General features: G+C 43.9%; 1 long non-coding RNA gene across 1 annotated transcript; it reads right to left on the bottom strand.

The window, feature by feature from the left end:
• Positions 1–9788: 9788 nt before the first annotated feature.
• LOC311444577 lies at positions 9789–20498 on the bottom strand. Its single transcript, XR_014697962.1, has 3 exons — positions 19604–20498; positions 15631–16554; positions 9789–10426 (listed from the first exon to the last, which is right to left on the bottom strand). It is a non-coding gene; the product is annotated as an uncharacterized lncRNA (long non-coding RNA).
• Positions 20499–26292: the final 5794 nt, after the last annotated feature.

Genomic DNA, 26292 nt, shown 5'->3' on the forward strand with positions numbered 1-26292 from the left:
AGCCTTGCAGCGCTGTGCATGGCGGCACAAAATTGTGGCCTGGTTCAAGGCTGGCCCATGCTCCGCTAGACCCCAGCTCCAGCGTTACGAGAAGGAACGGAGCCTTCAAAGCCTTCAAAATTCAGAGAGCCAAGTGGCAGCCTTCTCACAGAAACCTCCATACCCGCTCAGCGGTCCGGCTTGGCGCTTCAGGCTCAGGCCGGGTGGAGGAAAACCACATTTCTGCCGCTGGGTTTGATGTCCACTCACTCTGCCCGTTACGCAGTGCGGAATCAAACCCAGCGCGGGATAAATGACCGCAGTGCGAAAAGGCAGCACAGCATCATCAGGGCTGAGGCAGAGCACAGGTGCACGCTGCAGCCATGCCGGGCGAATTAGTAATGTGCATGGTAGAGAGTATTTCCAGTGGTAGCATGAGTACCCGGGGCTGTGGGTGAGCGGTGGTTCACCATGACGCTGGTGGTAATGTAAGCATGATGCATCCCTCTCTCACAGCAACAGACGAGAGTCAGGAAATGGTTTTCGAGGCTGTACTATACAGCCTGGTAATTCACCGTACTTAGTAGGAAATCTAGAATACTAACTGCAAAAATTCCACGTCATTCTCTTTGTGCTTTATGCAGGAAAAGGATGAAGTGTAGTCATCTGTCTTACTGTAGGATTACTCCATTTATGTTCAGTTTGGGGGAAACTTTCAATGAAATCCCTATAAAAGCACTAACCAGGGAAAGAATGACTAACTAAGTGGCATGAGATGGTTTTGAAGCTCATGTCTCATCTGGGTCCAGAGAAGTGTTGAGAATACAGACAAGTGCTATTACAGCAGATTAAACATGTGAGGATCCTCTGCTGCGTCCCCACAAGAACAGCTTCCCTTGCCCAAGGCAATGCTTGCTCGCAAGGTACTAACCCTCATACTTCAGCTTTCCACTTTAGAAATTTAGGAATATAATACTTTTTTTCCACACTTTACAGCTATAGTCTCTACAAGTTGTTGGAAATAAAATACAAACAATTTGTAAAGAAACTGTATTGCTTCCATTACCAATCCAACTTTTTAATTTTTGTCTTGAGGATTGACAGTTGTCTTGCACAAAGATGAATTTTATTGGAGCTATCAAAATGTGAAAATAAATTGCAATAGCTTTTTACATTAAGTGAAGAAAATCTTCCATTGTTCCATGGAGAGCTCAATAGCAGCTGAGCAAAAGCAACTTCGTGCTATCAGGTGACTAATTCTAGCAATATATATTGAATATGGAACAGCAATAGAACAGCACTAAAACCAAACCAAAACAAACAAACAAGCCAAAAAGAAACTCATTTTCCTAATTAAATTATAACACAAGTAGAAAAGAAATTTTCATTCAGAAATGCCACCTATATGCAACCAAAGGGAGATTGTAAAATAATGTAGTTGAAGTTCCATGCAGTCATCTGCCCCTAAGTCTGTTTTACTTGCTTATAGTCACGGTGTTAAGTCTGAAATGTTGGTGTTTTTTAAAATTATTTTTAGAAAAAAAATAGAGGAAAAAGAAAAAAATAGAGGAAATAGAGGAAAAAAGAAAAAATGAAAACAGACAATGCTTGTAGTAAGGATGCATGTTGTAGGTTGTTTAATATATATCCTGTTCTCAAAAGCAAAACAAGTAGTTAGGAAACCCTCACAAAATGGTGCAACTGGAACAGTTAAACTGGAGAAGTGTACAATATGCATGTCTGTTATTGGATATAATGACAGAACCTGCACTGCAAGAGCAGATGTTTCCATTGGTGTTTACTAGGATGAGGAAGTAGAAGTTCAAATCACTATAAAATGTGTAATTTATTTCTTAGTCTGAAAAAAATGGGCAAAGGGAAGATAACCGCTTCCCCTACAATAAAAAAAAAAAATAAAAAAAATGAAGTGCTTCTGGTTAACTCCTCAACTACTATCTATTGACTTTTCTGTGTACCCATGAATTCTTTACATTGTTCATTTTCTGACATTTATGATCTGAGGATAGTTTGCTAAATACTTTCAACATTCCATCCTGTCCTGGAAAAGAATCTGAGCAAAAATTCTGGATGTAAGGAAAATCCAAAATTCTAAGCCACATCTAATTTTTTCAACTAACCTTTCTTTTCAATAATGAAATGGTCAATCTCTCACAATGTTATGTCACCAAATAATGTTGTTAATAATGATCTCGTGGACAAAGTGCATAAAAAAAGGTAATCTAATAGGGTATCGTATAGATAACATAATGTATCAAGAGCTGTATATCATCAGATCTAGAAGATGCGGTCATTAGACTCCAGCTGTTGCGCAGCTTGTGTCATCAGGCACTGGTTTAATCAGAGGTTACTCAACCATGAACACTTTGTGTCTGCAAAGGGTTTGGAAAGGAGTACCAGAGTTTGAAGGCAAATCTGGAGACTGTAGAAAGGTTCAAGGCAATTGTGGGTGGGTAAAAGGCTCTCTCTTGGTGCTCAAGTTCATTTCTTTCTAGGGCCCATGGAATTCCTCTGTCCCCAGTGCCAGTCTTCTCCCACATCCATTGCAAGGAGCAACTCTTTGCTCGATAGCCCCTATTCATCTCCCAGTTAGGAAAAGGTCCAACCAGAACTCAGAAAGCCAGAGGACTACCACTTTTTCCCTTATCTGTGACTTTCTTTCTTTCTCCAGGACTGACTCCAGGGAAGGGCTGCCAGCTGCAGCCACTGCCCGCTGCTGTGGATACCTTCAGCTCTCCCTCACAGCCCCAGGCAGGCTGGGGCCATCCAACTCTGCTTACCTGTAAGTAAACCAGGTGAGTTGCCTGGCTCGGGAAGTTAATTGGCTACATTTTCAGATGACTCTGAATTTGACTGATAACTTTACCAGCATATTTTAGTGCTTGCTGTGCTTCCAGTATGAAGGAAAACAAAGTGGAAAGGGAAAACAAAGAGGAAGACCCTCTATTTGTGTGTTGTGTCTTGTCCCTGTAACTGTCTTCATTATGACTCAGTTGTTCAGGAATACAATGCCATTAATCTCTATTATTACTGCTTTCTCCATGACAACAATTTTCTGTGTTGCTGTTGGATGATGCACAGACCGTATCCTTGACTGCAACCAGTTAAGCCTCTGGAATAGTTTCCAAAATTTGTTGATAAGGAGACAGAGTTATTACCTGTAGCAGATCTGTTTCACATGCAGTATTCACCAATATGAAACCTATTGTCCTAATCAGTGTTTTAAGCTACTATAGGATGGTTTTGTGAGAATTATTTTTATTTTTTTTTGCTTGTGGTCTACATTCTTTGACAGAGAGCACAACTACCAACCTTTCAGAGTGTATCAATCTGTGAATGTGAAGGTGTGAACACAAGCCTGAAGAGCAGAAGGGACAACCTGAGTCACTGTTTCCAGTCTGCTTCAGTGCATATTATCAAGTCATCCCTTCTAGAAATGTCACCTTCTTTTATAAATCTAGTTGGAACATCAGGTAGAAGACTGACTAGTTATTACATACTTTCATATTCCCAAGATACATGTCTGGTATCTGGAGTATTCCCCACGTGTTTGTTTTAACATCATCCTGTGTCTGAGCTACCTTCTTCCTGCTCTTATCTCCCGAGCTGTTTATAGAGTGCACATATTCTCAGCCTTCGTTTTCCTGGATAATCAAGCCGTGCTTCTCCACTGCCCTCTTCCTTGAGTTCTCTGTTCACCAGAGTGATGACATTGTTAATAACAATGGTATAGAGATTAAATCTTGAAGACACTCATAAGTTACCTACGCCAGCCCCATAACTTTCCTTTTCAACATGGCTCTTACCATTGCTCAGTAAACTATTCATTTGCCTTAATGCTTTCACATCTTCAGATTAATGAGTGCTTTATCATTTGGTACAGTATTTTACTAAAACACAGATATCTGTGATCCACCACAGTTTCTTGAACTCTCTTATCAAATGCACATCTGATCACTTTGGCATGATCTATCTATGACAACCAATGTCATCTTTTGTCTTATTGTAACATTCACTTGTATGGCATTTAATGTGTTTCTTTCAAAATTTGTTCTAGAGGCCAACACGTTAGAAGAGCCAGCTTTCACTAGTCTAAATTACATTTTACGTACAATTTAAACCACCACTTTAGAGAGAAGTAGATTTTATCATGCCCTGATTTTAAACTGAGTTCAGATCCAAGTCAGGCCTGGAGGAATGCCACAGCCACGCAACTCTGCCAGCAGGTCTCACTTTCCCCAAGAGCTGCCAAACCATTTTTTCTTCCTTTTCATTTCTTTGCAATCAACCCCATCACTTAGATGCTACTCTTCACTCACTGCACTGCCCATCTCACAGTACTTTATAACTATTTTCCCTTCTACTGCCCATCCTTCGTTGACTTTTTTTTAACCACTATGATATCTTCATTTAACTGATCTTTTTTTCTTCCCATATACTCTCAGTTGTGGTTTCATTGTGCCCCACAGGATATGTACAGGCAAAAATTCTGACAATACATTTGCAGTCAGCTGGAAAATGGAACCTTACATACTGATCTTACGTGCTTCTGCTGCAGCTGGCTGAATGGCATCTTACTGGGAGACACTTATCCTATGTTGCCTTCATACATTTTTTCCACTCTACTCCCACATACCTCCTCGAATGTCACTACTCTTTCTTTATTCAAATTATCCCACAAGACTCATTGATACCATGATACAGAGAACTGCCATGGTTCTATCCATGAATGATGGACAGAAGTCTACTGTTACTAAAAAACTGCATCTTGTCCTCCTCCCAGATCATACCTAGGTGTTATATCACCTTAGGCTGTGATCAGGCTGGGGCAAACTTTTTCAGTATTTTAAAACCTGCTAGGACACCATTGCTGATACTGTAATTCAGAAACCAATGATAGACAATAAAGATCCTTTTTATTCCACTTCCTCTATGGAAGAATGGTCATACTAGGTTAGCACCCTGACTCTTAGAGCAGTCAAATGCTGATTTCTGCAGAGGAATGTAAGCATTTGTGGTGTTACTCACATGCTCTTCCAGGATCCAAACATTTTCAGCTGGGGTGTCTTGTGTTCCTTTGGATGTGCTCTTAAAATAGGATGCTCTGTTAGTCTAGCATTAAAAGCTTTTGTCAAGAGATTTTTCAGTGGGGGTCAAAAGATCCTTTTGATTTTTTATTAAAAACAAAACAAAACACTAATTATACTTTTCTTGTTGAATTTTGGGATAAGAATGTGTATTTTAATATCAAAATTTATAAAGTTTTAGCTATTTTAGTAATATCATCAACAAGAAACAGATCTGCTCACAAAATTAGGTATCAATAAATTGAGACCTTGTGCACATCAAAGAATTTTTTTATGACTTTCAAGCAGATAGCTATGGAAAACAGATGACTCTTCTCACATTGTTCAGTGATTTGATTTTGCTGGAAAATTGTAACCTTTTATGAGTGACTCCTGCCATCTCACAAACGCTTGCCAGCCATCTGAAAGTGGCCATTTGTTCACACTTCAGTATTTCTCAGTACATAGAGTTTTTCCACTACCATTGAAGAACTCTAAATTCAAGTAAGATTTTTACTTGATGCCAGGACTACTAATTTCTACACTGATTTCTACCGTGCTTTTACTATTTGGCTGTTGCTAGTTACACCCATGCTTTTCCCAGTTATGTATTATACACTGAATTTCACAGAACAGCAAGTGTGAAGGAGGAAGGCTATAGAAGTCAAAGTTGTTGAGTGCTGTTAGGGTCTGTATATGTCTAAGAATTTGCTATTATTTTACTAAGCCTAAAACTGCAGTTTATGCTAGAAACTCCTATTGAACAAAGGATGTCATATTATTGAGTGGAATGTAAGAACTACTCAGGTTTCCAAATCTCCATCTGATTACACGATGCAAAAATAAGAAAAGAACCACATAAATGTATGTGTTATACAAGGAATACTCCCATTTCCTGTGATGAGTTTTTGATATCATGTAAGAAAATGGCAACTCTTATCTACAAAGGTATTTTCCCCTTACTTGATGTCAGAGGGAAGGAAACCCCCAACCTGTCCCCACTGAGGCATCCCACAGTGCCTACAATAATTTTGCACGGTGTTCTTGTACCTTTTCCTATACAAGAAAATTTTCCCTTTGATTTAATATTCAAGGTGTACTTGGGTATATATAGGCAGCATGTGGTGTTAAAAAGTCAGAAATCAAACGTAGCTCTCCTGGAAGGAAAAATGCTGTTTCTTTATTTCTTATTCTTGAGTTGTTGCTTCTCTGTCTCTATGGGCAGCGCAATAGTAGCAGAATTTCAAGAAAACTTTGAGGAGTTAGCGCGTCTTACAAACAAGGAGGTAGGTAATTATCATTTCCTCTTTTTTTTTTTTTTTTTTTACAGTTCTTGTGATGGAAGTATCAAATCGACAATGGGCTAGCTGCATCTCTAGTTTGTTTCTCCCGTGTTTTGTTTGTTAAACTTAAAATGTTGAAGGCACTGAGTGTCAGCCTCTCCTCTGAAGTTGGCGCTGCAATTGTTTCCCCAAAGGAAGTTCAGAAATAGAAAACCTGATGAAGATGATATGTAGGTAGAGATGCTTAACAATGTGGCAGTTACTTAGAAATACCTTCTAACACCTCAATCTCTCTCTCTCTTTTAATTTTAGCTCTACCTTCCAGTGCCTGGACAGAGATTTCGGGTAAGACTTTTAAACGTTCTTTATTACTGCTATTGTACTGCTTTGTAGCAGATCTTGAGAGTAAGACCACTAGCAAAGATTCAATCTCACAGAAATGGAATATGCACGCTAATTGGGTTTTCATAAGCAATTCAGTGACATTCCTTGTATACAAAAAGTTATGCAGGTGAAAAACAGATGTTGAGACCAAGAACTTAGAGACTTGGTTATAGTTCTACTGAAGTCAATTTCATAAGCTCTCAAGATGAACTTAATACTGAAGCTGTTCTCAACACTACTACGTGTCTAGACCCCCGAGAGGTGCCTCATGTAGAGCAGAAGGCAGTGAACGCAATTAGTACTAGAAATGCTAAAATGTTCTTACCTCTTGGCAAACAGATGAGCTATTATGAAGCATAACAGAGTTTGTCTCCAAAGGAAGCAATCTGCAGACACGACAAGTTACCTCACGTAGATAGCCCTGTTGATCAGTGGTTTTCAGCCTGCGGTCTGCAGATTTCTCTGTGAACTATGAAAGCATCATGAAAAGAACTGTTTTCATGGTCTGTTGCTGGGAGGCCTTATTTAGAGAAAAATTAAGAGTTTGCAGTTTTAAAAAAGGTGAAGGGCAGCACTTTAATAGACAGATAAGTGGAATGTTTCTGTCCTGTACAGAGGTGGTAGCTCTGAGAGGCAATTAGCAGATCTTATCTCCTGGGGCTCATCGCTATGATTTTGATAAAACCCCAACCCCAACAGATTCTATTCCTGTTTACAACTATTGTTCCTGTGTTGATTTATATTTCATTTATGATGATTTTTTTTTTTTAATGTTATGTGCTTTTTTGTTTCCTCCACCAGATTTTTACCAACAAATCACAGAAAATACAGAAAAACATTTCTTTCCCTAATTGTAGGGAAATAGAGTAGGAAATAGATCGTTTATATTTCTGCTGTTCATGCAGTTAGTTATCGAATTTAACAACATAAAATATAACTAATTTGGCAATATAACTTTGCTGTTGTTTGATTTATTATTTTTTTAGTGCAACTGTGTTCGCTTTCACCTGGAAGAAACCATGAAACAGCTGAATAAAACAGACTTCTTGAAGACTGACCGAATGAAAACACTTGTTTTTGTGATGAAGGAAAAAACAGACCACATAATAACAACTTTCCATAAAACACATACAGTAAGTTTCTCATATGTTGTTTATAGTGGCTAAGCAGGTAAAAGTTTGAATTTACTGTAAGTGGACTGATTATTTGTTTTCAAAACATACAAAATTAAAGAACTCTGAGCATCCCGGTCCACTAAACTCAGTAGCAAAGTTTTGACACTATCTCTGTAACACTCTTGATTTTGCACTGTGGATCATTATGGCTGCCTTCAGCAGTGGTTTTATAAGAACTACTTACATAAGCATACTTACATTCATAGAGTCCGGATGCAATTTATAGTTTTATAAAAGATGCATGCCCCTTAAACAAAACCTGGTCTTGTCTCCATGTAGAAGATAAATAAGAAAAGGCCCTATGCCACATCTCAGTGAGCGAAGTCAGGAGGAAATACTCCTGATTTTCACAAGTCTTTTGTCCATTCATTCACAAAGGTCTGTCTTTCCTTCTTGATTAAATATTGCCTTGAACAACAATGGATAATCTGCAGCAATATGCACTTTTTATTCTCCTCCACATTAACCTTATTATCACTATTACTTGTTATTATTGTAGGCACCTGAGGAAAGTCGTTTATGTCAAGTGAAAGAGAAACCTCTGAAGCGTGCCCCCGCGCTCTACAAAAAGTTTTTTCAATGGCTGCACGAGAACTGCCAGAAAACAGGCTGATGGAAACTAGCAACCCTGCTAGTTGAACATGTGTTTTATACAACACTATAGCTAATTCTGACAGAATGCTGCAAGGCTGCCACAGAGCACCCCAAAGAGACAATACAACACGAGCATGAATGTTTTACATAGGTATTATCAGATATTTATAACTGTATTTCTTACTGCAGCTATTAATGTATTTATTTAATTTATAGAGAGCTTTTTATTTGTATGGAGTCAAAATGTTCAAAGTTATAATGAATAAAAGAACTTTAAGTTATTAATTCTATTGTGTTTTTGTGGGTTAGGATAATTTGAATATATGTTAAGGCTTGAATGAAACAATGTGAGTTAAATTACTTTTCCTAAAAAAGACACTTTTTTTTTTTTTTAGAATTTGAAGGAAATGGTACTTTTGCTGATGTATAGCAGTGTACATCGGTTTCCAAATGAAATGTAAAGACTCTCTGTATGTTTGTGAAATCACCTGTCTGGCTTTTGAGGCATGAAGTAGCAAGAGTAACTGCCTAGTCTAGTCATTAGGTAAGTTTTAAGCCAAAGGTACTTAGCATATGTATATCTTTGGGAAGCAGTAAACCTCATCAATGAAGAAAAACATGAATATGTAATTAAACAAAATTACGTTCAAGTAATCAGAAGATAGCTATTTTGTGAAGATCACAACAGACACTTAATAAGTGACAAGTAAAGCATCAAAAGGGTGGCTGAAAGCTGAGGATGAATTTGCAAGTCCTGAGAGCACAGCAAAGAGATTCCCATCTTGGACTGAGAGAAGCCAGGACAAAACCAGACACTGTTATTACAAGGGTGAAGGTGGCTAACACATTGGATTGAGAAATCATAAGCCTTAGCTAGAGCATTAAGAGGAAATTAATTAGACGGAATTAAGAGGAAATGCTGAGAACACTGACCAACCCCACAGGTCAAGTGTTCGTTGCGTTAGTTACTGTGACAGACGTAGCAACAGCAGGAGACAGTGGAACATTTAATTTTGAAAGAGCCTGTCACCCAAAGGTAGCTCCTCAGCAGGGCTCCAGTGACTCGGCTCCAGAGGAGATGATGGTGCATCCTTAGAGATGGTACAGCTGAGAAACCTCATCCATAGAGAAGACATTAAGCACTCGAATGACAGCTTTCATGTGTACCTATAATGATGCAAGACTGCTACAAATGAGGCAAGGCTGGAGAGCTTGCCTTCCCCCCCACCCCCCTTATTTTATGGTTTGTTTCAATTTTCTGCATAAAACTGAAAAATACGAGTGAAGTCAGCATTTTACAGCAACGTTTGCAGAAATTATACAATCCTATTAAAAATTAAAGCCTTTCAACCAACCACTGCTGCATGACTTTAACATTGTTACTGGTTGCACCGAAACCTTACCTTTCCTTCCAAGGTCTCTCAAAACGTGAAAAACATAGGGTGCAACGTGACTTAGTGCTGGGAGGGGATGACATCGCTCACCGATGCCTGGCTAAAACTCACTAGGCAAGCACCAACAAATACTGCTGACTGCTTAAAAGCACTAGACCTAACTAAGGCATCTTTTCAGCAGAAAAGATCTCTAATTGCAGCATATTTTCATGCAACTGTGTGTAAGCTCAGCTCATACACACAAGAGTATACTTTCACTATTCTTTTGCAGTCAGAGGGAAATAATTTCATTTTGCTCTTCTGGAAACATTTTACTTTCTGAATTAGCACAGATTAACAGAAAGCTTCGAATGCCTGCAGTCCTCATTTTATGCCCTCTGCTCTTCAGTAATTACTGGTGCCAGGATAAGACACTTCAGAGTCCTTCGGAGCATTTTAAAATACCATCTGGTTGAGTGTGAGAAAGGGATTGTCAGTGTTCAGAGGGACTTGATTGCCAACGTGGGGCATCATCCATTTGCAGCCTGGCTGACCTGTTGAAAAGTCAATTTGGGAGAGAAAGGAATGATGCTGTTTCAAACCAGCCTCACCAAGACACATGAATGAGATTTTTTTGGGAGGGAAAAACTGTAAATGTAAGGGCAGGGGAAGTGATGAGGCTGACTGTGCAACATTTAAAATTCACATTCAACATAGACGGTCCTGTTCGCTACTGTGAATAAAGAGAAGCATGAGCACTCAGAAAAGATACATGGCAATAGAAGCCTTAAGGCTGTCATTTTCAAGGTGTATAGGCAAAAAATCAAACTCAGCCAGAGCCTGGGCTTCGGGAGGTCTCTTGCTGAAGGAAGAGGACACCCAGCCATACTCCTCCTGCAGAGCGTGGTTTACAATGTGGGAACTGAAACCCTGGTGTCAATGATAAAAATCAGAAAACAAAGAAACAAAGAATTAGAGACAAATACAGAGTTATTTAAGGTGAACGAACTATAATCACAGATTTCTGGGCTCCTATCAATTTCATTTTCTGTTAGGTCGTGCCTTTACTCCAGCATGGGGCACAGAGAGAGCTGCAAATGGCATCAGCTTTGTCTGAGACCTTTTCTTCCAGAAACAAACAAAACCAGCTGCTGATGTCTTCCCTTTGTGTGGAGAAAGGGAAAGCCTTTGTTAGTCCATGCATTTCTAATCCTTTACTCTTTTGTGACGTATTCAGCAAAACCTTAAACACCAGGTTAAACTCTCCCTGCAAGAAGCAGATAAGGCATCGTTCCCATGTACCCCTGGCCCCGTCCACTTCTGCCCAGCCTGTGCCGATCTCCCTGGCAGAGTTAAAACCATTCCTCCCTGAACTCTCCCCAAACAGCAGCTCAGCCCATGGTGCTTCCAGAAAGCAGTCACCCCCACAGAACACTACAGAACTATAAACAACATTCCTCCTGTCTTCCTAAGAAAAAGATTTACATGGTTTTTTAGGTCAAGCTTTTTACAAAATTTCTCAACTTTCCTGGCTTGACGCTGGCTTCTGAGCAAGCCGCGGGTCTGCAGCTGTGGCAGAGGGGCTCCCAGGAAGGCCCGCCGTGCTGCAGGATGCTGGAAGTGCTTCACATACAGAGAAAACAATCTATGTAACATTTACTAACGATGTGCAGTGATGAAATAAAGTTTCCATAAGTGAAGTTACATGAGTCAAAAGCTGCCCATTTATTACGATGGATTAAAAACGAAGATAAAGTCTTTCCAAGCCCTATGATCTCCTCATACATCTAGCCTGCCCATTCAGATAAGGGAGGGAAAAGACCCAACACGATCTCTCACAAATGTCACCCTAGGATGCCCTTTACCCACACCCATCGGTCCCATTTATCACCAAAACACCCACACATTCCTCCTGGTGGTGCATGGGGGCTTCCCCCATGGGCATGCTGCTGCCCACACCCCTGGAGCATGGGGGACAGAGGAGCAGTGGCTTCAGGGATCCCCAAGCATCACCTCTGCCGTGCTCCAGCACTGTCACTGTCACCTGCCCCTGGACAGCAGCTGCCACAGTCTTCAGCGGACAGACCATCGAGGACAGGAGCTGGAGCCTGCTCCTGGCTTTCAGAAGTTTCCCTTTTCTGGAGCCTGGCAGGCTGGCGAGGCACAAGCTGCTGCACCATATCCATGCTGCATTACTTAATCGCAGCAGCACAGAAAGCTTATCTGGGCATCGTAACTTCATGCTTATCTAGATGAATGAGCAAAACCAGATACTGCAGATGCAGCTTCCAGCTAATGATGCCTCCAAAAAAATCCGGAGGTGATGGTAGCATGTCAGTTCCCGTGTCTCACTTCAGGGCCACCTCTCTCAGCACTGCAGTGTGTCGAACTGCCCTCGATTAGATTATTTATTCACTTTCATATTCCTGATCATTCCAAATTCAGATGGAATAACTTTGGGTCAATCCAAGAGTTTGAATTTGCATTCAGTGCTTTTTTCTCCAGCCTTCAAAAATTCTTCAGATTTTTTTTTTTTTAATTTTTATTACTACCAATTCTGTTTGTGTTCGTGGTGCCTTCACTCTGCCCATGCTCACAGATCAGATAGATTCCAGAGCTGTGGAGACCAAGGTTTACAGCACGGAGAAGGTCAGGATCTGTTGCTTTCATCGCCCTTTTTGTTCTTAGAGGTGTCTTTCATCTTCTTAACCATGCACTCACATGTAAAAAGCCCTCAGAACAATGATGAAGCTGAGACTGGAAGCAATGACTACAGTTTGTGTGGGGACACTGAGCCAGTTTAGGGAAAAAAAAGACAGAGAGAGTTTGAAGTTATTTCATGAAGAAGCAGGGGTAAAAAATGGGAACTGCATCACAAAGTCTTACTGTTTTGGAGTATGTGACAAAATGATGCAATGGTCATGAAAACGTGAAGAACAGAAAGGGCAAAGACAAGCTCATGATAGTGGTATTTGTAAAAAAAATAAACAAAACAATGTAATTCTTGGGAACCAGGAATGAATGTCCTAATTAAAAAGAAAAGAAAAAAAGCCCACTAAATTTGTCAAGGGAAAAAAGGAATTGTACAGTTCATACGAAGTTCTGGGACAGTGCTGCGATTCCGCAGAAGTGATCAAAAACCCAAAACCCAAAAGAGAGGAAAAGTAAAGAAAGGCTTGAGACAGAAGATCTGTTAGCAGGCAAGTTGGCCAGGAGCAAAATGGAGCTGGCTGTGCTGTGTGTGATGAGGAGAGGACCCGAGCAGGAGGGATGGCAGCAGCTCCCCCAGGGACAGGACCAGCTCTGGCATGGGCTGAGCCAGCCCTGGGCAGAGGCAAAGATGAAAAAAAAAAAAAAAAATTCACTGCAGGCTGGAGGTCCTGCAGCCCTTCAAAACCACGGTGCCCATGCAGGCCTCCAGGGACAGGGTCAATAGCTTGCCTGGCTGGCGGGTACAGCCCCAGTGCCTGCAGAAGGGGAAGGGGGCTCTGCCCCAAAACAGAACGCCAGTGGCTGGGGTCAGCAGGCAGGGACCTGGGGGTCCACCTGGTCCAGCCCCCGCTCAAGCAGGGCCACATTGCTGCAGGTCTGTGGGAGGTAAGTTGGAACGGACCGTAAAACACTTCTTGCTGTTGCCAGAAGCACAGTGGGCCACAAAAGGGTTTTATGAGTTCATTCCCAGCGTTCACAAGTTCAGCTGACGGAGCCTTTCTGCAGGGCTCCGGCGATGCCCTCGGTTCCCACTGATGCCACCGAGATCCTGTGCTGCAAGGCCGCAGTCCCTGCAGCTGTGTGATGAGAAGGCACCGCAGATAAACTGGCAGCGTAAAGACACAATCTAGTGATAGGGATGACAAACCAAGCAAGCGAAACTGGCAGCAACCAGCCAGATGGTTATTCTCAGCTGCACCACATAACCACCACTGACTCCCCCAGTTTGAGGCGCCGAGACACCGGGGTGTCACTCAGCTGCTGCAGCCTCAGGGCCCCGCTGCCAGCCCTGAGCTGCTCAGCACCACCAGCCAGGCAGCAGCATGCAGAAAGCAGGCGGTGATGTTAAGCAGACAGAAACATAACAGGGCCCTGAGGTTTGCCACCGCTTCCTCCGAGCAGCCAGAGCACTGCAGGGACAGGAGCGTTCGGCTGTGCAGGCTTCGGAGCTGCCCATGGTTGGAGCCCCACAGATGAGAACCAGTAAGGGTTTCCCCAAGGGAACAGGGCTCCCTGGCCTTGCCAGATAGCCCCAGTGATCTCAAGCAAAGAACCATGACACTTCCAAGTGAACAAACACTCAGGTGTGACTCCCACAAACTGTCCCCAGCCCAGGCATGGTGGCGCTGGCCTGCTGGTGCTTCACCACCTGCCCTCCCTGCACATGCTCCGGGCAGCGGCACAGCCTCGAGTTAACTAATTGAGAGAATACCTGCATTTCAGAAACATCTAATCAGAATTATTGCACAAACGCAGCTGTTTTTTTTCCAGACATTAGTCCACCGATTGTCTGTGGTTGCTTTTTCTCTGACAGTGCAGTCTTACATCGCCTATCAGTGGGCTGTGCCGTTATCAGCGGAGCCGGCCCCGATCTCTGGGGAAGTGTGGTGGGGCTGGCAGCTGCCTGGTCATGCTTCGGGTCATTCTGTGAGTTGCTGACTGAAAAAAAATAAGAGGCCACATCCTTGCATCTTTACACTACCTACTTCTCTGGAAATGCTGATTGGGTAAGGAGTATGCCCAAAGATTAATCACAAAATTTACTGGAACCTTTCCCTTCCAGAAAGTCTCAACATGTGGCCTTTTTTTCTATATCAGTTTCAAAAATCAACCCAAAGTGTTTATTTCCCTGTACAGAGACCATAAAATGGTAGAGGACCAGCCCAGAAGCACTGACAGGTTCTCTGAGCACATCAGAGAGATGAGGACTCATCTGTATCTTATTTTTCTGGCTGCAGGCATCTATGCTGCTCCCCACATAAGCAATATAGCAGAGTTACTGACACTACTACAACAGATGAAGAATTCAATGACAGGGGACATTCTGGTAAGTTCAATTTATACTTTTTAAATATACAGTTTGATATATTGATGTACTGAATCATCTTATTCTCTAAATACTTAGGTTGCATTGAAAGTTGAATTTTATTTTCATTGGTGTTAATGATGATATTTGAAAGGCTTAATCAATAAATATATTATTTTTCAGAATCTGAGAATTGAAACTCCAACTTCTATAGATGTAAGTAAACTTTTTTTTTTTTTTAGATAAATTTATTTTTTTTCATAACTTTAGTCATTGGAAATTAAGATAGTTCGTAAAGTTATCTCCTAAAATACTCCACTTGTATATAAGTATAAATGAAGCTATTATAATGTTATTAAATACTGTTAAAAGGTTATTAAAAATAATCAAGTGAGTCAAAGAAAAATATCTTATGATATAAAAGTAGCCAAGGACAGTAATACAGCATCTATTCTTCTTCTAGGTTTTTGTAATACTTCTGCAGAACACACACTGATTTTCTGAATCAACTTTTTAAATGATGGACAATAAAAAGGCAAGAGGAATTAACTCATTCACATTTCTTGCTTGTCCATCTCTATTCTACCTATTTAATTTAATTTTTTATTTTTATCTAGCTATTTAGCCTAATTTTAGAACACCTTTTTATACATGTTCCATCAATGAGGGTAGTTGTATTACCACATCTTGTCCAAATGATGTGGCTTGTGAGAACATCCCGGGACCAAGACACTGACTTACTGTGTATCCATGAACGGTGATTGTCTTAACAGGAGGACCAAGTTCCTCTGAGTGCATTTTCTATCTCCGTTTGCTTCTCCAAAAACTTCTCCTATTCCTTGGCACTTCAGAAAGATCCATGTTCCCTCTCTGTGTAAAGGCGATTTTCTCTGCAAGCTGACTTTAAATACAACTTTCTCTTGACACAAACACTGTTAATGAGACTCTGTTCTACTGTACATTGACTGGAAATTAGGTTTTAATGTGAGATCACATTCCAGAACAGGGTTCTTCATGCTATATCACAGCCAGATAGGTGAGAATACAACCAGAGTAGTTAATTTACTGCAGGAACAGTACATCATAGGCATGGTGCTGACCTTCGGCAGCCATCCGTGTTTTCCCCAGCCATTGCTGACTTTTACTTCATTTTCATCACCTTCTTTTCCTGTTACACTTCTCCCCGCTCCATCCCTGCTTCTGATAGCAGCGCCCTTCTCCTTCTCTCTTTCCGAGTTTAATGGATTTCTTCCAAAACAACTCGACGCTGGCAAGCATCATCACTCTGTGCTCTGCTTCTGTCTTGTGTCCCCTTCAACCTTTCTGGCCACCTTGCCCAGACCTTGGAGACAAACGCCAGCTACTGCTTTGCAGAAGAGGACAGGCACGCCTTGTGTGGCTCTCCCCGGGGCAGGACAGGGCCACCAGGGCCAGGAGAGCAGAGCACGCCCATTCCCACTCCCCTCTTAGCACACAGTTGTCAGCTGTCACGGGGGTTAGAGCAGGGAGTAGTTTTGGGTTCATTTCATTGCTTTCTCTCACATTCCAGAGTCAGCCAGTTGCAGCTACTGGCGCAGACAGCATCTTGCATCCAAACTGAAGGCATGAGCCAGAATTATCTGCTGGTACGAGCAGATGTAAGAAATCAAACCAGTCTTCAGATTGCTGTGAAAGGGCAAGGACTGTGTTTTGAGATGATTCTGTGCTTAACCTGGACATTACAAAACAGAGACTATCAGAAAGCTAACACAAACTATCAACTGCTAGAGTACCTAAAAGTGGGCACCGGTCAGGCATATGTGCCTAAGTAACTTGCAGACGTGAGCTCTGAAGTCAGTAACACCATTTTTGTCACCCAGCCAGCTGAATGTCAGCCAAGAAGACTTATTAATAAACTAATTGTAGTTCATAGTTACAAATTCCTGTTTCTCAATTTTGGCCTTTCCTTCCATCTTAGAATGTAAACTGCATTGACACATTGTTTGAAGGAGTGGAACTGTTGAAAACTAATCCTGACTTGAAGAAATTCAGTGTCTTTTTCCAAAAATTTGAAAGACTGAAGCAATCTCTCATACCGAGCCTGGCAGAAGAGGTAAGAATTTATTTCTTGTCTATCAGAGATCATGAAACAGAGACCTAGTAAACTGTGCTCCACAGTTTATGACTGAGCCCTTATACCTGCAAAAGAGGGGTTCATTTTTGGACTGCCTTTTGTTCAGTACATGGAAGAAAAAAAAACTAGCATTATTTCTGCCCATCTCTTGTTCTAGTCTCCAGGTTGACCCACCTCTAAAATGTGGGTTCATTTGCATTTATAAGGTTTAAGGAAAATTATGTCATTTATAGAATGATATTAAGGTGAAAAAACTGTACATAATGGTTAAATGCTAAGTATTTTCTTTGTCTTGATTAACTTTTCAGGGGGAATGTGAAACAGAAAGAAGAAATACAACAAAATTCATAGAAAAACTGATAACATTCATCCGAAAATTATCAAAAGGCACAAGAGCATAGGATTACGAGTTGGTAGAATTGCTGTAAATTCAATGGGCAGTAAAATGTGTGTTTGTTTTAAATGTGCTCCTCCTTTGAGTTAGAATTTGGAAGGGCACACCTTCCATTGCAGTGGTACTGTACTTGTTCATGTGTGGAATGTGATCTCAAAGCGTCAATGGCAAAATGTCATTTGTGTTTCTAGGTGAAAATGTAAATGCTTGATAAAGCATACAGTGCAGGGTATTGTGGAATTACTTGACTGATCATAAAACCTTCTACTTTCACATTAAAAGTACAACTTAATTTCAGAGTGCTCACAGCAGGGATGAATATAAATGGATGCAAGCAAAAGCAACAGGTTCATGCCTCAACCCTATCTAACCCTTGTAGAGCCCCGTGGGTTTAGCAAGCTGTGCCATAAATACTGAGCAGCATGTTGAAATGCAATATGAATATTTCCTTCACCTTTCTTTAAAGCATCAGTTGTTGAGTCTGAGGAACGGACAGCATGCATTTTAACAATGTCTGTTGAGGCTCCATAATTTTTCAGGTGTAAGGTCCAATCTCTGCTAGAAAACCTCTGCTGGTACTGTGTAGCCTCAGCAGAAGGGGTCCACAGGTGGGCATTATTATTGACAAAGTGTTTGGAAGACCAGGAACCCTTGTAGAGACCTTTATACCAGTACACAACTGATGTTGCTGAAACAGTTAATTTTGCTTGGGGAACTAGTATTGCCTATACTGGGAAAATCTCAACATTACAATATCCATCTGTAACAAAGAAAATTAATCAATATAATTGGCTTTGTTACTGCTTTGAAGGCAGCTGAGGATGAACTGCAGAAGTCATATTCACATAATAATGCATCTTTAATGCTCTGCACAAGCTTTGCTGTGTATGTATGTTTTATCAGCAAGCAGCACAAGAACATTGTGCTTGTGCCTAGCAGTCTGCTCAAAATCTTTCACAAACACTGAGAAACTTCCTGAGATTTTTAGATTTTTCCTTTTACCTGCAGCTTCTTTAGTTCACTGTAGATTTGGTAACTAAATAATTTAAAAGATACGGGTATATGTCACTTAAGATAATTAATATATTGTGTTGTTGTCCTTTTTTTTTTTTTTTTTTTTTGTAAAACTACTGGCAATGATAGGAGCAGATAGACCAGTCTGAATTTATTTGTATGGTGTCAATTAAATTATATTACATTTCATAGATGTGTATTTTGGAGGAAATATTTATTCTGTATTTTTGCTACTTTTCATAAATTGAATAAAAGTTTGTCTCCCTTTTTTTTTTTTTTGTCTCCCTCTCCCACAAGTTTCACACTGCCTGTCCCCCAGAGCAGCAGCACCGGGGGCCCCAAAAGCTGGTGCACCACCCTCTAGGAGAAAGCAGAGCTAGGCTTTGATACCATAAATGCATTTTTGAGGAGCTAAACTGCGTCAAAAAGCGAGAAAGAGGCAGAAAGTTGAGGCAGCAGCGCTTCAGCCCTGCAGAGCAGGCGGCTGTTTGGAGGCATTACTCCAGAGGGTGTCAGGGCAGACCAGCAAAACGCCAGCACGGCTCAAGAGAGCCTCCAGAGGAAGCTCCCGATGCCGCCGGCTTTTTAATATGCTAACCTCTTTCATATTTTTATTATCGCTTCTCATCGTTTCTCATTCCCACTGTATCAGATCAAGTTCAGAGGTGTCTCTGTGCCAGCACAGAAGCAGCCGCTCTCTCTCGTGGCCACCAAGCTCACTTCTCCCCCCGGTGCCTCCTCCCTTCCAGCACCCAGGCAGAGCGTGGGGGCCCCCAGCAGCAGCCCCCCACCCTGCGCTGCCCCTGTCCCCGCTGGGACACAGCATCCCTGCAGCCACCAAAGGCCAGCACCTCATGTGAGCTCAGCTCAGTGGTGTTGGAGCTGGGAAGGAAGGGTAAAGGAAGAAAAAACCCTTCATTTACCCATTTTTCCATTCTCTCTATGGAGGAACAACACTGTGATGCACCTTTAATGCACCTTTCACAGCAATTCTGATTCTGAGCCCAGATCCTGACCAAGTCACAGCAGCACAAGCCACAGCAGGGCCACCACTCGCCCTGGGCTCTGCAGGGCCGGGGGTCCTGCACAGGACCACCGGGCAGGGAGCAAGCAGGTGCTGGCATCACGAGGGTAAACCCACTGATGCCATCACAGAGTGAAAGAGAGCCAAACATACAAGCATAAATACTTACTGCAAAAAATCCTGGGTCAGATCTCACTTGGATCGGTGGGTGGTTTCAGAGAAATGAGCAGGGAAGGAGAAGTCAGCAGGTTGCGATGGAGCTGCTAGTGACAAAGACATTCAACCCTCCTCCAGCAGTTATACAAGTCCAGAGAGGAAACTGAAGGATCACCCAAAAGAGGGACTGTTAACTTAAAATAGCTGGTGGCTTTACCTGGAAGCCAGAATCCCCCTCCTTTTGCCCCCTAAATACAACTTCAATCGCCTTTCTCCTCCCCACCCACCTGCACCCTTTTTCAGGTCTAAAAGGTTCCAGCTGTATTTTAAATATTAACTTCTAAGGGAAGTCTAAGCTAATAATTTCTTCCAGCATGCCTAGGAAAAATCAACATGTACTTAACATAAACCCATATTATTTTACTCCAATTAACCTTTTAAACCTTAGCTTTTGTACTGCTTGAATTGGGTACAACACAGACTTGCTCTATAAAATTTTATCAGCCTGGTTTTTATTGGGAGCCTGGAGGACGTGCCCCTACTGCTGAGATAACAGGGGAGCTCCTTGCAGAGAAATGACAACACGTTAAAAACGTTCTTGCTGCACCTTAGTGCAATTTTATCTCTGTAAAATAAGGACGCAGATTTGCAAGACTAATTATAACTGCCAGCTAACAAATTAAAACAGCAGAGCAAACGCTTCCGGATGGCAGTGATCAAATGTATTCACCTGCCCACTTGAGGGCAGAATCCCGCACCCTGTGCTCGTGGTGCTGTCAGGCTGCTAAAAAAAATAAAAAATGTGTGCAGCGTTTTGATTTTGTTGTTGTGTTTATTTGCTTGATTTGGCTTTGTGGGTTAGTTTGTTTGTTTATGCGTGTAGTTTTTTTTGTGTTTGGAGTTTTTTTGACTATTTTTTTTGTGTTTGGAGGTGTTTTTTTTTATGCATGTATTTTTCTGTGTTTGGAGGTGTTTATTTTTTTGCTTTTTTTTTTTTTGCTTTTGTTTTTTTTTTGTATGTGTATTTATTTATTTTATTTATTTTACTATATGTATTTTTTTGTGTTTAGAGTTTTTTTTTTAACTACATGTATTTTTTGAATATCGAGTTCTGTTTTTTTTTTTGTTTTTTTTTCATTTTTTTGTACTTGTATTTTTTTGTGTGTATTTATTGTGTGTTTTTTTTTTATTATATGTATTTTTTGTTTGGAGTTTTTTGTTTTTTATTTTTTTGCATGTATTTTTCTGTGTTTGGAGGTGTTTTTTGTGTTGTTTTTTTTTTTCTTTTTTCTTTTTTCTTTTTTTTTTTTTTTGTGTGCATTTTTTGGTGTTTGGACTTTCTTTTTAATTTTTTTTTCTTTTTTTTTGTGTGTGCATTTTTTTCTGTTTGGACTTTCTTTTTTATTTATTTTTTTTTTTTGTGCGTGCATTTTTTTTCTGTTTGGACTTTCTTTTTTTTTTTTTCTTTTTCTTTTTTCTTCGTTTGTTTTGTCGTTTGTGGGTGCCGCTGCTCCCCCCAGGTGCCTCCTCGCGGAGGGGTTTTTCCCGTCGCGGCCGGGTTTTCCCGGGGGCGCGGCTGGAAGTCCCGGCCGGTTCCTGCCCGGGCCCCCCCCCAGGGGCCGGGATTCCCGGGGCCCGGCGCCCCCCCGCGGCCGCCCCGGGTACGGCGGATTCCGGGAAGCGCCTCTCGCCGCTCCTCCTGCGGGAAACCGAAACTCGGCCGGGGAGAGGGAACGGGGGATGGGGAGGCGAAGGATGGGGGGTGGGTGGTAAAGGGATCAGCAGGGAAACCTCTCGCCCCCGTCCCCAGCCTCCCGGTGTTCGCAGGGAACAGCTCGGGGAGGAAAAAGACGAATTGGTTTTGTGCCCGAAAAATGGAAAAATAATGAGTTTTTCATTGTTACGGGGGGAATGCACTGCGGAAAGCCCCGGTGGGGTGCTGAGGGCCTGCGGTGTGGCCGGAGGCCCATCCCACCCCACCCGCCGGGGCACGCAGACATCACAGCACGCTCGCCCGGTGCAGCCCCTCTCCATCCCCAGCACGGGAACCCCACTTTTATTTAGGCTTCAAAAGTGCTTCGTCAGGCCGGAGGAGCCCGCTGTCACCCCGGCGAGTGGCTTCCCAGCCTTGGCACCCGTCCCAAAGCGCCGTGACACCGCTCACCGGCCCACGCTGCGAGGGCAACTTCTGCATTCCTCCCCGATCCGTCAGCAAAACGGCGAGGGAAAAGCAGCGAGCCGTCATGTGCCTCCCACGGCAGATTGGGGACAGCTGTCACACACCAGAGGGTGACTCAAATGGCAAGCTCCTTCTCCCAAATAGTGCCAGGGTGAAGGGCAAGGTGACCCCACGCTGCACTCGGCCGTGCCGCTCCCGGCCTTTAGCCGAGGAAAGGGAGTTAAAAACGCTTAAAAATGATCAAGATGATGATGGTGATATGTTTCTGCGTCTTTCAGAAGAAATCACGCCTTAATGATGGGCAGCTGGAGCAGTGTGAGCAGGGAACTGGATGGCACGGTCCCTCTGTGCGTGGTGCCCCCACCTCTGGGGGTCCCTCCCAGCTGGGGGGTGCTGCTGAGGGGGGACTGAGCCCTTCTGCTGCCCTTCCAGCCAAAAGCCATCCCAGCTGCTGTTTATAACCTTTCCAGGGTTCGGCCGGACACTTGGCCGAGCTTTTCCCTTTATCTGTAGGGGAACACCAGTCTCTGCAGCAGTCCCCTCAAAGCAATGCCCCAGATGTGATGGCTGGAGCGGGGCTGACTCAGGCACAGCGGGGTGTAACGTGGCTTATAACATGGGGTGTAACACGGGGTGTAACGTGCCGTGTACCTGCCCTGGCAGCCCAGTGCTGCGGGGATGCTGGAGGGCTTTGACCCTCCGGGTTTGACCCTTGCCTATATGACGCCATATAAACCGCACTGTGGTGGCTGCCGGTCCCTCCTTTGGGCTGCAGGGGGACAGAAATGGTTGCGGTTTGCATCAAAAAGTGAATAGCCAATAAAAAATAATATTTAAAAATAAATAAATAAATATTTTTTGTTTTTGTTTTTGTTTTTGTTTTTGTTTTTGTTTTTGTTTTTGTTTTTGTTTTAAAGAAGGGAACTCGTATGACTGAAGGCCGATGCTTGAAGCGCATTATTTTCACTCTTCACCATCATCCCCCCCTGACATTCCCAATCCAAACCTGGGGGCTGAGCCGTGCTGGGGTCTCCACTCTGCAGCGCTCCGGCAGCAGCTTCCCGGCCCGGAGCAGCAGGCTGTGTGTGCAGCACTGGCCCTCGAGCCTCAGCTCCTCTGTCCCATGGCTCTTGACTGTGCTAACGTGACAAGCCCAGCAGGGCTTTTCAGCATCTGTAAGAGTTTCCTCTTTGGCAGCCCCTCCGCGCTGGGAGGGGATGGAGGTTTGGAAACAAATCCTTATTAACTCCCTTCCCCAGGCAAGGCAGGGGGTGAAACTCTTACGGTCCTACAGCCTGGAGCCAGGCAAGGGGTACACAAAGCCCTGCCCGGAGCTGCAGCGGCCTCCTGCAGGCCTGCAGGTGAGGGAAGGGGTTCAGCCCCTGCTGCTTCCCCGTGGGTCCTGCAGACCTACAGGATAATCTTTATTGGGAATATTTCTCACCTCTTCTCCTTTGCTGCCAGCCCTAGCACCATGGGGACATCAGCCGGGTACAGGGCAGGGGTCCCCATCCAGCTGCGTCCCCGACCTTTGGCAGGGAGGCCGGGGCTGCCTCGTGCTTGCACCCTCGTTGGGCAAACTCATCCCAGCTGCCAGGTGCCTGCAGCTCGGGCCCACTGGTAAACTGAACTTGCCTGTGCAAACAGCTCCTGGAAGAGCCATCTCCTCCTGCAGGGAGCAAAATTCTCAGAATTTTCTTTTTTTTTTTTTTTTTTTTTCCCCCACCAAATGAACCGCAGAGCCTCATTTTGGGTTGGTTTGAAAATTCACCATGTCATCAATGGGGAGAACTGATTTCAGGTCCTCAGATAGGTCTGCTGGATTCCAGGAAACTGTAAGTGGCCCATCCCAGGATATATTTATTGCAGCCTGAGGAGCAGAGCTCCAGCGAGTATTACCTCATGCCATCTGGGCAGGGTTTCAACATTTTTTACATTATTGTCCTGCATGTGCTTCAACCAAACTTCCTTTTTGTAAGAGAGGCATTTATAAGAAATGGAAACAGCTTGCAACAAGTACTGCGCTCTCAAGGCTACAGACAGAGAAGCAGCTGGGTTTTTTTCTTCATGTTTGCCTTCAAAACTAGGGCTGATAATGCATCCTGCAGGCCTGCTCCTTAACCCCTTCCAGCCCAGGGCTCCACTTGCAGCTACCAGCGCTGCCCACCCATGGGTGCTGGGGGGCCCGGTGCTGTGTTGGTGGTCGGGCACTCGCTGCCCAGGAGCCCCAGGGCTCCCCAGTTCATGGGGGAGGCTCTGCACCCATTTTATGGGCCCAGGCCAGCCCATCCAAAATAAAATGATGGTTTCTGAGTTTGATGGGGAAAAGGGGGAAGGTGAGCAGGGAAGGGAAGGAGGAAGGGCACGGAGTAGAGCAGGGTTCGCCACGGTGCTGAAGGGGAGAGAGGCAGGAGATGAAGTGGGGAAGGGAAAGGGGAGGCGTGCAGGAAAGCCCGATGTCCCAGCTGCTGGGGCACTGGGAAAAATGGGGAGGGAGGCGAGGGAGGGAGGCAGAGCTGGGGCACTGCAACCCAGCACCAGGAGAGGAGAAACAAACGCTGGCGGTGCGGGACCTGGAGGGCTGTTGAGTGCTGGTGGGCACGGGAAGGTCACGATACGGCGATGGGAGGAAGCAGACAGGGCAGCGAGGAAGCAGATAAGAGGCTGGCTTTTGCCATGCTCCCTGTGTTTCCCTGCCAAAACCCACGCTCCATCCTGCGGTTGCTCGCCCCCAGCCAGCACCACCCCTACAGCACTGCAGGCAGATTGCTGCCGCCCGCGTCCCCCGGGGGAGGGATTCCCCACTGTGCAGCCTCACCCCTGGCCTCCTCCAGAGCCCTGGGAGGGAGAAGGAGCAAAGCAGAGCCTGCCATGAACAGCATCGTGTGTGCCCTTCACTGCCATCACCCAAAGGCTTTGCTGTTTGTGTTGGGCTGGGCAGGATTTCTGCCCTCGCTCCCCAAAAGTGGTGCTGGGTGCTCAGAGCCCAGCTTGGGGGTAAAGCTTGGGAGGTCTTGTCTTCTCTCCAAGGCAATTCTGCAATGAAAAAGCATTACAGGTGTGTAGGAGATAAGACAGAGAAGATTCTCTTCTTCACTGCCACCAAAAGAAGCCCTGAGCGGCTCCGGCAGCAGCCCGGGTTGCACACAGGTGACTCTGGTGTCACCGGGGACGTGACAGCTCTGCCTTCAGGTCAGGTTCTGGTGGACTGCTGAAAACCACACATTTCACCACACACACATTAGCCAGCAGAGCCTTTGGCAGTCTTTACTTTAATATAGTACAGGAGTGAACCCATCTCAAACTGCCCTTCATGGCAGCTTAACCAACCATCGCAGTGAAGATGGGATCACAGAGCTGTGCCAGTGCCAGTATGCCAAATCCGTGACCCTCTGCTTTTGTAGAACACGTCAGGAACTTTTTGATTCCATGCATTTGATGCTTTTTAGTGTCACTTCAAGTACAGGCTTCCTAAGAGCACCTGATTTCAGGACATTGCTGACCAAGGCAGAGTGGTGTCCATCCCAGAACGATGAACACCACTCATGGAACAGCAGTCGGAGATTTGATTTGGTTTTAAATAAAAATATTATTTAAGATTTCCTCCAAATAAAGGAAACAATCCCAGACTTGGTGTCACCCCAGACTGGGTAAATGTGATGAAATACTTGTATCAACGTCCTCCTCTGCATCTCAGCGCTAAAACAACCAGCAGATCACTGAGGCAGGGTGAGAAGGAATACACTGGCGATTGCAGGGTGCTCCGAGCCAAAAGGCCAAGCAGGTCCCTGAGATAAGACCGCTGTCAGATAAAGCCCGAGGGGGACCGCAGCACTGCAGGGTGTTGGGGATGGTGGAGCTGGTGGAGGCTCATGCTGGGTGAGGAACTGGGTGGAGCGGAGAGCTTAATGGCCAGTCATGTGTTTGCCTCTCAGAGCACGTGGATTATTCCTTGTTCACGTTTTCGTGCAAGCACAAGCCGAATCCAAGTGTGTATTCCTGCGTTAGGTGCGTTGGTCACCAGGCGCTGCGAGCAGCGGTGGGGGGCAAGGAGTGGGCTTTGTAACCCCGGCGTGACGAGCGTCTGACACAGGGCAACGCTGGTAAGAGACAAGTCGGTATTTCCTTGTTTCAGCCCAGAGATAACAAAGGAGCAAACAAACATAGGGCATCCCAGCCGAGGCAGGTCATTCTCCTTGGAAACCTGCTGTGCAGATACGGGGCACAACGCGGGGAGGAAGGTGGAGTTTTACCAAATGGGATCTTTCGGGGTTCATACAGCAGAAACAAGTGGGGATTTAGGTCTAGGACTGTTAGCCCTCCTTGTGCATTTCTGTCCTAGGTGGATTTATTTGTAGCCTGGTGCCAATTCCTGATAATAATAGCCAGCAAGGAACATAATAGTATAAAAGTCATATATCAAGCAAGCCACCATTCAAAATTCCGTCATTTAAACTATTTACGGTACGTTACCATAAACGTTATCGTACACGTTGCCATGTACAAGTACTGCCATACAGACA

Source organism: Aythya ferina (genome assembly GCF_964211825.1).
Source record: "Aythya ferina genome assembly, chromosome: 14".
In the NCBI taxonomy this organism is placed as follows: Eukaryota; Metazoa; Chordata; class Aves; order Anseriformes; family Anatidae; genus Aythya; species Aythya ferina.